We start from the raw sequence: 11,572 nt of genomic DNA, 5'->3' as shown, positions 1-11,572 counted from the left end.
AGCTGAAGAGCTGGGCAAAGGGGCACAGTATGATATAGTGTAGGAGATCGCTCCAAAAAGTGGTGTTCATAGGTTAATAGTTCATGGTTTAATTAGTACATTCAAAATGTACAATGTTGACTACCAGAACACAAACAGATACATAGATTTTGTAAACATAAATGTGACTCATTTTTTACAGATATACAGTTTACCCTTGAACAACGCAGGGGTTAGGGTCACTGACCCCTCATATACCCTAAAATCTTTGTATACCTTTTGACTTCTCAAAAACGTAATTGCTAATAGCCTACTGTTAACTGGAAGCCTTACAGATAACATAAGCAATCAATTAACGCACATTTTCTAGGTTATATGTATTAGATACTATCTTCCAATAAAGTAAGCAAGAAAAAATAAAATATTTTTGAGAAACTCATAAGGAAGAGAGAATGTATTTACTATTTATGAAATGGAAGTGTATCACCATAAAGGTTTGCATCCTTGTCTTGATCACCTTGAGTAGGCTGAGGAGGAGGAAGAGGAAGGGTTGGTCTTGCTGTCTCAGGGCTGGCAGAGGCAGAAGAAAAGTCGCAAATAAGTGGACCCATGCAGTTCAAGCCCATGTCAAGGGTCAACTATATATCTTTCTTCACCTTTGTGACGTTAAGTTGTAATATTTTAGAAGTATATCATGCAGGCAGTCTGTATATTCCTGCAGTTTCTTCCTCTTGGCTCCAAACTGTGTTTGATAGGCACCACAGCCTAGCCAGAGAAATGGAAATTTGGTCTCCAGTTCTAATTGTGAACGAAAAAGAGTGAGGCCACAAGAGTATTCAACAATGAGAATACAAATCTAAGCCAAACTTAGGCAGAAGCTATGCCCCCAGATCAGTGGATGGTGTTTCTTAGGGGGTAATAGGTACTAAAGCACTCCTCTAAGCTCTAGAATCTTTACTCTATTAGTAAATATGACTTGGAGGACAAAATAGATAGCAGCTGGGGCCCTACCCTTTGACTGTAAGCTTTGCTGTATTCTACATCTCAGGACCCAGATTGACTCAGCTAAAGAAGTTACCTGTGTCTACCAGTTGACGTGTGTCATCAGAATGAGTTTGTCTTAGTCTGTTTTCTGTAGCTATAACAAAATACCTGAGACTGAGTAATTTTAAAGAAAATACGTTTATTTACTTTATGGTTTTGGAGGCTGGGAAGTCCAAGAGCATGGAGCTGACCTCTTGCAAGGGCCTTATTGCTATGTCATAATATGGTGGAGGGCATCACATGGCAAGAGGGCAAGAGCATGCGTGTCAACTCAGCTCTTTCTTTCTCTTCTTATAAGGCCTCCAGTCCCATTGTGGGGGCCCCACCCTCAGGACCTTATTAATCCTAATTACCTCTTAAAGGTTCCACCTCCAATCAACATATAAATTTAGGGATTAAGATTCCAACACATAAAATTTGGGGGACACATTTAAACCATAGTACAGTGGATAAACAAAAAAATGAATCAAAGCTGATATGAAATCTGGTTATAATTGATTGGAATTCTTAATAAGAGATAAATCTGGATCTAAACTATTTCTTATTGTGATGATTTAAGATGAACATTATAAAATCTTGTCTCTAAATTTGACAAAATGTTGATATTTGTATATGTGTTATTTCTTGAATTCTTATAATTTTTCTTTCCATAAAAGAGCAGAGCTGGACTATCTTAAATAGCAACTATTATTATGGCTTGAATCTCTCTACTCCGTATATAGAAAAATGATTTAAGAAATTTTATGTTAGTTGGAGAATAACCTCCTAATGAGTACCATTTCAAAAGTGGTTGATAGCTAATGTTTATGCTAATAATTTATGTCAAATTTACTCATATCTCTAATCTCTAAAATAAATTGATTTTAGATGTGTATCTAATTTATAGGTATATGAAAATATAACCTATATACCACCTTAAAATTGTGAAAATGCATTATTCTAAATTTAAAAAGTTCCTTGAGATCAAGAAATACATTGATCTTTACTCTTTCTCACTTATTACCTGATAAAGCCTACACCTAATATATATATAAGATACATAAAGAATATTATTTCTAACTAAATCTCAGTGTTAGACATTGTCAAATTTTAATTAGCAAATCTCTTACCCTATCTTTATTAGTTCTATTCAGATAATCTTCATACTGAATACAGTATGCATCTTTCATACTGAAATTTAAGCCCATGCCTTCTAAGTGTTTTATTCTAAAACAGAGAACAACTGGTTGATTGTCCTTTTAGCTCAGTCTCTTGACTGAGTTCTAGCTCACTGACATGCTTTTATTCTTTCCAGAACAAAATAATCCTAACATTGATATTCTTCTTATTTAATATTGTTTACCTTTTTACTTGTTTAATACTTCTCTGTAGTCTTCTTTTTGTGGAGTTTTCATTATATACTAGCATACAAACATTAATAAGGTTCAGATCAAACCCAAGAGCAATATAATGAACATAGCACTGGTTTTAATTAAACTAGATATGTGTCAAATTAATTTTTATATAAATTCCACAAACCAAAATAGCATGGTACTGGTACCAAAAGAGATATATAGAGCAATGGAACAGAACAGAGACCTCAGAAAAAACACCACACGTCTATCTACAAGCAGCTGATCTTCAATAAACCTGACAAAACAAGCAATGGGAAAAGGATTCCCTATTTAATAAATGGTGTCGTCGGGAAAACTGACTAGCCATATGTGGGAGCCAGAAGAGAGTTGGGGGCCAACATTTGACACTCTCAAAGAGAGGAATTTTCAACCCAGAATTTCATATCCAGCCAAACTAAGCTTCATAAGTGAAGGAGAAGTAAAATTCTTTACAGACAAGCAAATGCTGAGGGGTTTGGCACCACAAGGCCTGCCTTAAAAGAGCTCCCTTAAGGAAGCACTAAATGTGAAAAGGAAAGACCGGTACTAGCCACTGCAAAAACATACCAAAATGTAAAGACCATCAACACTATGAAGAAACTGCATCAACTAACAGGCAAAATAACCAGCTAGCATCATAATGACAGGATCAAATTCACACATAACAATATTAACCTGAAATGTAAATGGGCTAAATGCCCCAATTAAAAGACATAGACTGGCAAATTGGATGAAGGGTCAAGACCCATTGGTGTGCTGCATTCAGGAGACCCATCTCACATGCAAAGACACACATAGGCTCAAAATAAAGGGATGGAGGAATATTTACCAAGCAAATGAAAAGCAAAAAAAAGCAAGAATTGTGATCCTAGTCTCTGATAAAAAAGACTTTAAAACAACAAAAATAAAAAAAAAACAAAGAAGGGCATTACATAATGGTAAATGGATCAATGCAACAAGAAGAGCTAACTATTCTAAATATATATGCACCCAATACAGGAGCATCCATATTTGTAAAGCAAATTCTTAGAGACCTACAAAGAGACTTAGACTCCCAAACAATAATAGTGGGAGACTCTAACATCCCAATGTCAATGTTAGACAAATCAACAAGACAGAAAATTAAAAAGGATATTCAGGATTTGAACTCAGTTCTGGACCAAGTGGACCTAATACACATCTACAGAACTGTCCACCCCAAGTCAACAGAATATACATTCTTCTGAGCACCACATCGCACTTATTCTAAAATCGACCACATAATTGTAAGTAAAACACTCAGCAAATGCAAAAGAATGGAAATCATAACAAACAGTCCCTCCAACCACAGTGCCATCAAATTAGAACTCAGGATTAAGAAAATCACTCAAAACCACACAAATATGTGGAAACTGAACAACGTGCTCTTGAATGACTACTGGGTAAATAACAAAACTAAGGCAGAAATAAATAAGTTCTTTCAAACCAATGAGAACAAAGACAAATTGTACCAGAATCTCTGGAACACAGCTAAAGCATTGTTTTGAGGGAAATTTATAGCACTAAATGCCCACAGGAGAAAGATGGAAAGATCTAAAATTGACACCCTAACATCATAATTAAAAGAACTAGAGAAGCAAGCACAAATTCAAAAGCTAGCAGAAGACAGGAAATATCTAAGATCAGAGCAAAACTGAAGGAGATAGACACATGAAAAGCCCTTCAAAAAATCATTGAATCTAGGAGCTGGTTCTTTGAAAAGATTAACAAAGTAGACTGCTAGTCAGACAATAAAGAAGAAAAAAGAGAAGACTCAAACAACACAGTAAAAAAAGATAAAAGGAATATCACCACTGATACCACAGAAATACAAACTACCATTAGAGAATAATATAAACAGCTCTATGCAAATCAACTAGAAAATCTAGAAGAAATGAATAAATTCCTGGACACATACAGCCTCCCAAGACTAAACCAGGAAGAAGGAGAATCCTTGAATAGACCAATAACAAATTCTGAAATTGAGGCAGTAATAGCCTGCTAACCAAAAAAGCCCAGGTCCAGATGGAGTCACAGCTGAATTCTACGAGAGGTACAAAGAGCAGCTGTTACTGTTCGTTCTGAAAGTATTCCAAACAATAGAAAATGAGGGACTCCTCCCTAACTCATTTTATGAGGCCAGCATCATCCTGATACCAAAACCTGGCAGAGACAAAATAAAAAAAGAAAATTTCAGGCAAATATCCCTGATGAACATCGATGCAAAAATCCTCAATAAAATACTGGCAAACCGAATCCAGCAGCACATCAAAAAGCTTATCCACCACCATCAAGTCAGCTTCATCCCTGGGATGCAAGGCTGGTTCAACATATGCAAATCAATAAACATAATCCATCACATAAACAGAACCAATGATTATCTCAGTAGATGCGGAAAATCCCTTCAATAAAATCCCTTCAATAAAATTCAACAGCCCTTCTGCTAAAAACTCTCCATAAACTAAGTATTGATGGAATATATCTCAAAATAATAAGAGCTGCTTATGACAAACCCACAGCCAATATCATACTGAATGGGCAAAATCTGGAAGCATTCCCTTTGAAAACCGCCAAAAGACAAGGATGCCCTCTCTCACCACTCCAATTCAACATAGTATTAGAAGTTCTGGCCAGGGCAATCAGGTAAGAGAAAGAAATAAAGGGTACTCAAAAAGAAAGAGAGGAAGTGAAATCTCTGTTTGCAGATGACATGTATGTATATTTAGAAAACCCCATCATCTCAGCTCAGAATCTCCTTAAGCTGATAAAGAACTTCAGCAAAGTCTTAGGATACAAAATCAATGTGTAAAAATCACAAGCATTCCTATACACCAATAATAGACAAACAAAGAGCCAAATCATGAGTGAACTCCCTTTCACAATTGCTACAAAGAGAATAAAATACCTAGGAATACAACTTATAAGATATGTGAAGGACATCTTCAAGAAGAACTACAAACCACTGCTCAAAGAAATAAGAGAGGACACAAATAAATGAAAAAACATTCCATGCTCATTGATAGGAATAATCAATATCATGAAAATGGCCATACTGCCTAAAGTTATTTATATATTCAATGCTATCCCCATCCAGCTACCATTGACTTTCTTCACAGAATTACAAAAAACTACTTTAAATTTCATATGCAACCAAAAAAGAGCCTGTATAGCCAAAACAATACTAAGCAAAAAGAACACGGTGGGAGGCACCATGCTACAGGACTTCAAACTATGCTACAAGGCTGTGGTAACCAAAACAGCATGGTACTGGTACCAAAACAGATGTATAGACCAATGGAATAGAACAGAGGCCTCAGAATTACCACCACATATCTACAACCATCTGATCTTTGGCAAACCTGACAAAAACAAGCAATGGGGAAAGGATTCCCTATTTAATAAATGGTGTTGGGAAAACTGGCTAGCAATATGCGGAAAACTGAAACTGGACCCCTTCCTTACACTTTATACAAAAATTAACTCAAGATGGATTAAAGACTTAAAAGTAAGACCTAAAACCATAAAAGCTCTAGAAGAAAACCTAGGCAGTACCATTCAAGATATAGGCATGGGCAAAGACTTCTTGACTAAAACATAAAAAGCAATGGCAACAAAAGCCAAAATTGACAAATGAGATCTAATTAAACTAAAGAGCTTCTGCACAGCAAAAGAAACTATCATCAGAGTGAACAGGCAACCTATAGAATGGGAGAAAATTTTTGCAACCTATCCATCTGACAAAGGGCTAATATCCAGAATCTATAAATAACTTAAACAAATTTACAAGAAAAAAACAAACAACCCCATCAAAAAGTGGGCAAAGAATACAAACAGACACTTTTCAAAAGAACAAACATATAGAAAAAAGCTCATCATCACTGGTCATTAGAGAAATGAAAATCAAAACCACAATGAGATACCATCTTATGCCAGTTAGAATGGCAATCATTAAGAAATCAGGAAACAACAGATGCTAGAGAGGATGTGGAGAAATAGGAACGCTTTTACATTGTTGTTGGGAGTGTAAATTAGTTCAGCCATTGTGGCAGACAGTGTGGCAATTCCTCAAAAATCTAGAACCAGAAATACTGTTTGACCCAGAAATCCCATTACTGGGTATATACCCAAAGGATTATAAATCATTCTACTATAAAGACACAGGCACACGTATGTTTATTGCAACAGCATTCACAATAGCAAAGATTTGGAGCCAATCCAAATGCCCGTCAATGATAGACTGGATAAAAATAATGTGGCACATATCCACCATGGAATACTATGCAGCCATAAAAAAGGATGAGTTTATGTCCTTTGCAGGACATGAATGAAACTGGAAACCGTCATTCTCAGCAAACTAACACAGGAACAGAAAACCAAACACCACATGTTCTCACTCATAAGTGGGTGTTGAACAATGAGAAAATATGGGTACAGGGAGAGGAACATCTCACACCAGCACCTGTTGTGGGGTGGCGGGCAAGGGGAGAGATAGCATTAGGAGAAATACCTAATGTAGATGATTGGTTGATGGGAGCAGCAAACCACCATGGCACATGTATTACTGCACATGTATCCCAGAACTTAAAGTATAATAAAAACAAATAAATAGTGTTCACTTTGGCAGCATATATACTAATAAATAAATATTTAATTTATTTAGTACATTTAAATTTTATTTAATAAAATGTGTTTTGTTAAATAAAATTAATAACTTTATTAATTAAATTTTGTTACATGGATTAATAAAATTATTGGTTAAATTGATAATTAAAATATTAATTATTAAAATTTATTAAACAAATTTATAAATAATTTAATAATTTAAAAATGAATTTAATAAAAATGTATTTAATAAATTTATTTAACACATTTACCTTTCATCTTAGTGTCTCTTTTTACACTTTTGCTTACAGTTTAAGTTGTATTTTTCAAAGAATTTATTCATTTATCTCAGTTTTCAAAATTAGTGGGATAAAATTTCTTAATATTTTCTTTCTTTCTTTTTTTTTTTTTTTTTTTTGAGACGGTTTCGCTCTTGTTGCCCAGGCTGGAGTGCAATGGCGTGATCTCGGCTCACTGCAACCTCTGCCTCCCAGGTTCAAGCAATTCTCCTGTCTCACCCTCCTGAGTAGCTGGGATTACAGGCATGCGCCACCACGCCTGGCTAATTTTGTGTTTTTAGTAGAGACGGGGTTTCTCCATGTTGGTCAGTCTTGTCTTGAACTCCCGACCTCAGGTGATCCACCCACCTCTGCCTCCCAAATTGCTGGGATTACAGGCGTGAGCCACTGCGCCTGGCAATATTTTCTTAATATTATTTTAATTTCTGCAAAATCTAGTCTTAATTTTTCTTTCATTCTTGATATCTGCAATTTGTATCTCTATTTTTTTGATCTGTCTAGCTGAGAATTTGTCATTTGTACACTTACAGGAAATCAGCTTTTTGCAATGTATATTAAAAAAATTAAGAGGAAATTTTAGACTGGGCATGGTGGCTCTTGCCTGTAATCCCAGCACTTTGGGAAACCAAGGCAGGAGGATCACTTCAGGCCAGGAGCTGGGGCTCAAGACCTGCTGAGGCAACATAGCTGAGACCTTGACACTACAAAAAATTAAAAATTAGCTATGCATGGTAGCATGTGCCTATAGGATAGTTCTAGCTACTCGGGAGCCTGAAGTGGGAGGATTTCTTTTGCCTAGGATGTCGAGGTTGCAGTTAGCTGTGATCTCACCACTGCACTCCAGCCTGGGTGACAGAGTGAGACACTGTGTCAAAAAAAAAAGTATATGTTTCTATGTTTTAAAATTTTAAATGTAATTTTACCTTTAACATTTCTCCTATATTTTCCAAATAATTTCTGATGTCTGGTATTGTGTTTTACTTCCCGAAGGTCTGAGTTTCCCCATGGTAACATTTCCCTTCAGTCTCACAGATGTCCTTTGATGCTTCTTTGTAGGACAGTTCTGTTCGCAACAAATTCTCTCCACCTGCATTTGTCTGAAGAAGTTTTGATTTAACTTTTATTGTTAAAGGACATTAATTTTCACTGAGTATGGAATTCCAAGTCTTCAGTATTTTTCTGTCAGCACTTTGAAAATATTGGCCCATTTGTTCCTCTATGTGTAACACTCTATGCACATGTAAGATTTTGTTTAATTCTGCTTTTGATAAGCATGACCATGATGTGCCTGTGCGTAGATTTCTTCACATTTACACTGTGTGAGTTTTGCTGGGATTCTTGAAATATAAATATACAACTTTTAATAATTTGGAGGAACCCTTGGCTATGCTGTTTTTACATTTATGTTTATGTTATTTATTTATGTTTTGTTTGTCTTATTCTCACTTTCTACTCCCTCCATCTGGGAATCCAACTATGCACAAGTTGGCACTTTTGGTATTGCCTCATTGGTTTCAGCCTCTTTCCAACACTTTTTCAAATATATTTCTCTCTTCTCTTCAGACCAGATCATCTCCATTGAACTATCTTCATGTTTGCTGGTATCAATACCTTCCTTGGTCATCTCCATTTTGATCTTAATGCCATCCACTGAATATTGAATCTCAGATGTCATTTTTCGGCGCTAACATTTCCACTTGGTTCTTCTTAGCTTCTTTATGTCTCTGCTGAGAGTCTCTGCCCTCCATTGTGAGCCTATCCCCTTCCTGTCATAGGTGTAGTAATAATATTTACCTTCACTCCTTTCTCTGCTAATTCCAACATCTGGTTCATTTTGGGATTGACTCCAATTTATTTTCTTCTCTCTTGAAAATGGTTGCATATTCATGGTTCCTTATATGTCAAGTAATTTTGTATAGTATCTTGGACTTTGTTAATGTTATATTGCGAATCTTGATTCTGTTTTAGTGCCCCAAAATGTCTTAATATTTTTGTTTTAGGAGGTAATTAACTAGCTTGAACTCGAACTGCAAACTTTACTGCTTGGGTAAGAGCTCTTGTCTTTGCTCATTTATTTCTACTGTTGTAGTCTGGCTGGAAGCTGCATGATTGAAAAGTCAGCCAGAGACTTGGAAAGATTTCTTAAAGAGAAGCTGGAGCCCCTGCCTGCTTCTTTGCTTCCTGGGACTGCCTCCTTCCTTTTCAGAACCAGTAAGTCACCTCAACTCCATCCTCCTTATCCAGGCCAGAGGAACTGAAGAACTTCTCGTGTAGTACATTAATGCAGACTTGTCTCATGCTAAAAATGGTCAAACAGCAAGCTCACCCTGTGTCGGTTCCATCTTCATCTTCCAAGTATTCCCCTCCAGCATCTGCATAGTTTGTCAACTCTTCGCAACTTTAGGGATTTCTTTGTTTATATACTTTATAATGTATTGTTGCTATTAGTGGGAGATTTAGTCTAGTAGGAGGTGACCCATCCATGCCAACTACCGACTTCCAGAGCTGCACTTTTAACCATGGGTCTAACCAAATTGACAATAGTGACCATTCAGTCTGGAATCTTTATGATGAGCTAGGTAGTATAGTTGGTGGTGTTGCCTATATTGCTTCAAGTAACCTTCACGACTGCATTATGAGGTAGTTATTCTTCATTTCCCTTTTTTATAGAGTAACGAACTGAAGAATGTCATAATTGATTCAATTGCCTGTGATAACACAAGTGGAAGAATCATCTTTAAATTCATGTTTGTGTGACGTCAAAGCCCACAGAGTTCTCCCTACTGTATTGCACAGTTTAATTTACCTGATTACCAGTCAAATATTTTGAATTATTGGATAGAAATTTTCCAAAGTTAGTTTAAGAAGATATTATTTATTAATTATTGTGATAAATTCCAAATCTCAGAGAAAATTTTGGCAATAGGCAAAGTTAACATATAATTGAGGGCAGGCTCACTGTACATCTTTATAAAATTCTAATCATCTAAAAGAATGAATTGAGTATAATAAGTACCTAGAAAAGCAATACATTAATTAAACATTATAAAACTATAATGTTCTCGAAAAAACTAAAATGTTTAATGATAAGACTCTGGATTTTGCCATCTATTGCTTACTAATTGTGTATGGCATTGAACAATGCATATGGTTCTCAAGTTTTTGAGAGATATAAGAAGTAAATAAAATAGCATAAGAAGGAATAAATGCCGAGCAAATAGGTCTCAATAAATATAACTTTCACAATTTATTATGATGAGATTTTCCACCAAACTACCTCCCTTCTGCAATTTATATAGAAAAAAAATCTTGAATTAATTGCCCACTGTCTTCCTGAATTCACTTCTAGAACAATTTCGATCCACTCCTCTGGTATCTGTCTCTGGAGACCAAGCGATAGACAGGAGCCTCCCAGAAAACTGCCAGGCCGTGAAGTACAGCCAGGATAAGGAGAGGATCAGAGAAGAGAAAAACTAAGTTGAAACTCTATGAATACATTGTGGAGAATACTGCCATGATGAGAACTCACTGAGTATAAAAACATCTTTGGAAATAAACTGGAAAAGACTGAAAGCAAACTAAAAAAAAGAGAGAGAGAGAGAGAGCAAGAAAAAGTGAAAGGAAATGAGTAAGTTGTTTACAAGGGAAAATCTCCTTTTGGGGAAGAGCTGGATTTCAATTATATTATTCTAATTAAGAAAATGTGATGAAATTGAAATTCAAAACTCCTGCTTTCCATGTGTTCTTTTCCTGTTTTATAACTAATATATTTGAAAATTTTAATAAATCACTACTATTTTATCTTTCTACTAATAAAACTTCCCTCCTCTCAGAAATTGCTAATGTATATTTTTAAATATACTCCACAAATTGGAAAGTATGTTACTATCTGTGTACAGTAGCCAGAGAAAACTAGTATAAAATATTTTCTTTCTTTACAAAAAATATTCTGCTGCACTAATAAAAGTTAACCTGAGATCTATTCTTTTTTCTTAATGGCTCACTCATTAAACAACTATGTGTTGAGTGTTTACTACAATCTAGTATTGCTGTAGTTACTGGAGACAGCTGGCAAAGTAATTCTAACTTACTGTCCAATAAAACTGGCTCCTACTGTTCTTTACGATTATTTCAGCACTCTTGAACAATTTCACATTATCTAGTACAAAAATATCTATTAGCTCAGACATAAATATATATGAAAATATATATATTTAAATCTAAAGAGATATTTTATTATTTCTATATAATACCCTT

At 35.4% G+C, this 11,572-nt stretch overlaps 1 protein-coding gene across 1 annotated transcript in view; it reads right to left on the bottom strand.

The window, feature by feature from the left end:
- Nucleotides 1-419: 419 nt before the first annotated feature.
- LOC129059215 (uncharacterized) overlaps nucleotides 420-11,572 on the bottom strand; it is an 89,370-nt gene continuing 78,217 nt past the window's right edge. The window contains exons 6-7 of the mRNA XM_054554877.1: nucleotides 8,239-10,023; nucleotides 420-777 (exon numbers count right to left, since the gene is read on the bottom strand). The gene's annotated coding sequence lies outside the window, so the exon portion shown is untranslated. The remainder of the gene's footprint in view (nucleotides 778-8,238; nucleotides 10,024-11,572) is intronic.

Source organism: Pongo abelii, chromosome 3, assembly GCF_028885655.2.
Source record: "Pongo abelii isolate AG06213 chromosome 3, NHGRI_mPonAbe1-v2.0_pri, whole genome shotgun sequence".
In the NCBI taxonomy this organism is placed as follows: domain Eukaryota; kingdom Metazoa; phylum Chordata; class Mammalia; order Primates; family Hominidae; genus Pongo; species Pongo abelii.
The sequence above is the reverse complement of the archived record's forward strand: the minus strand, read 5'-3'. Positions and strand labels throughout refer to the sequence as shown.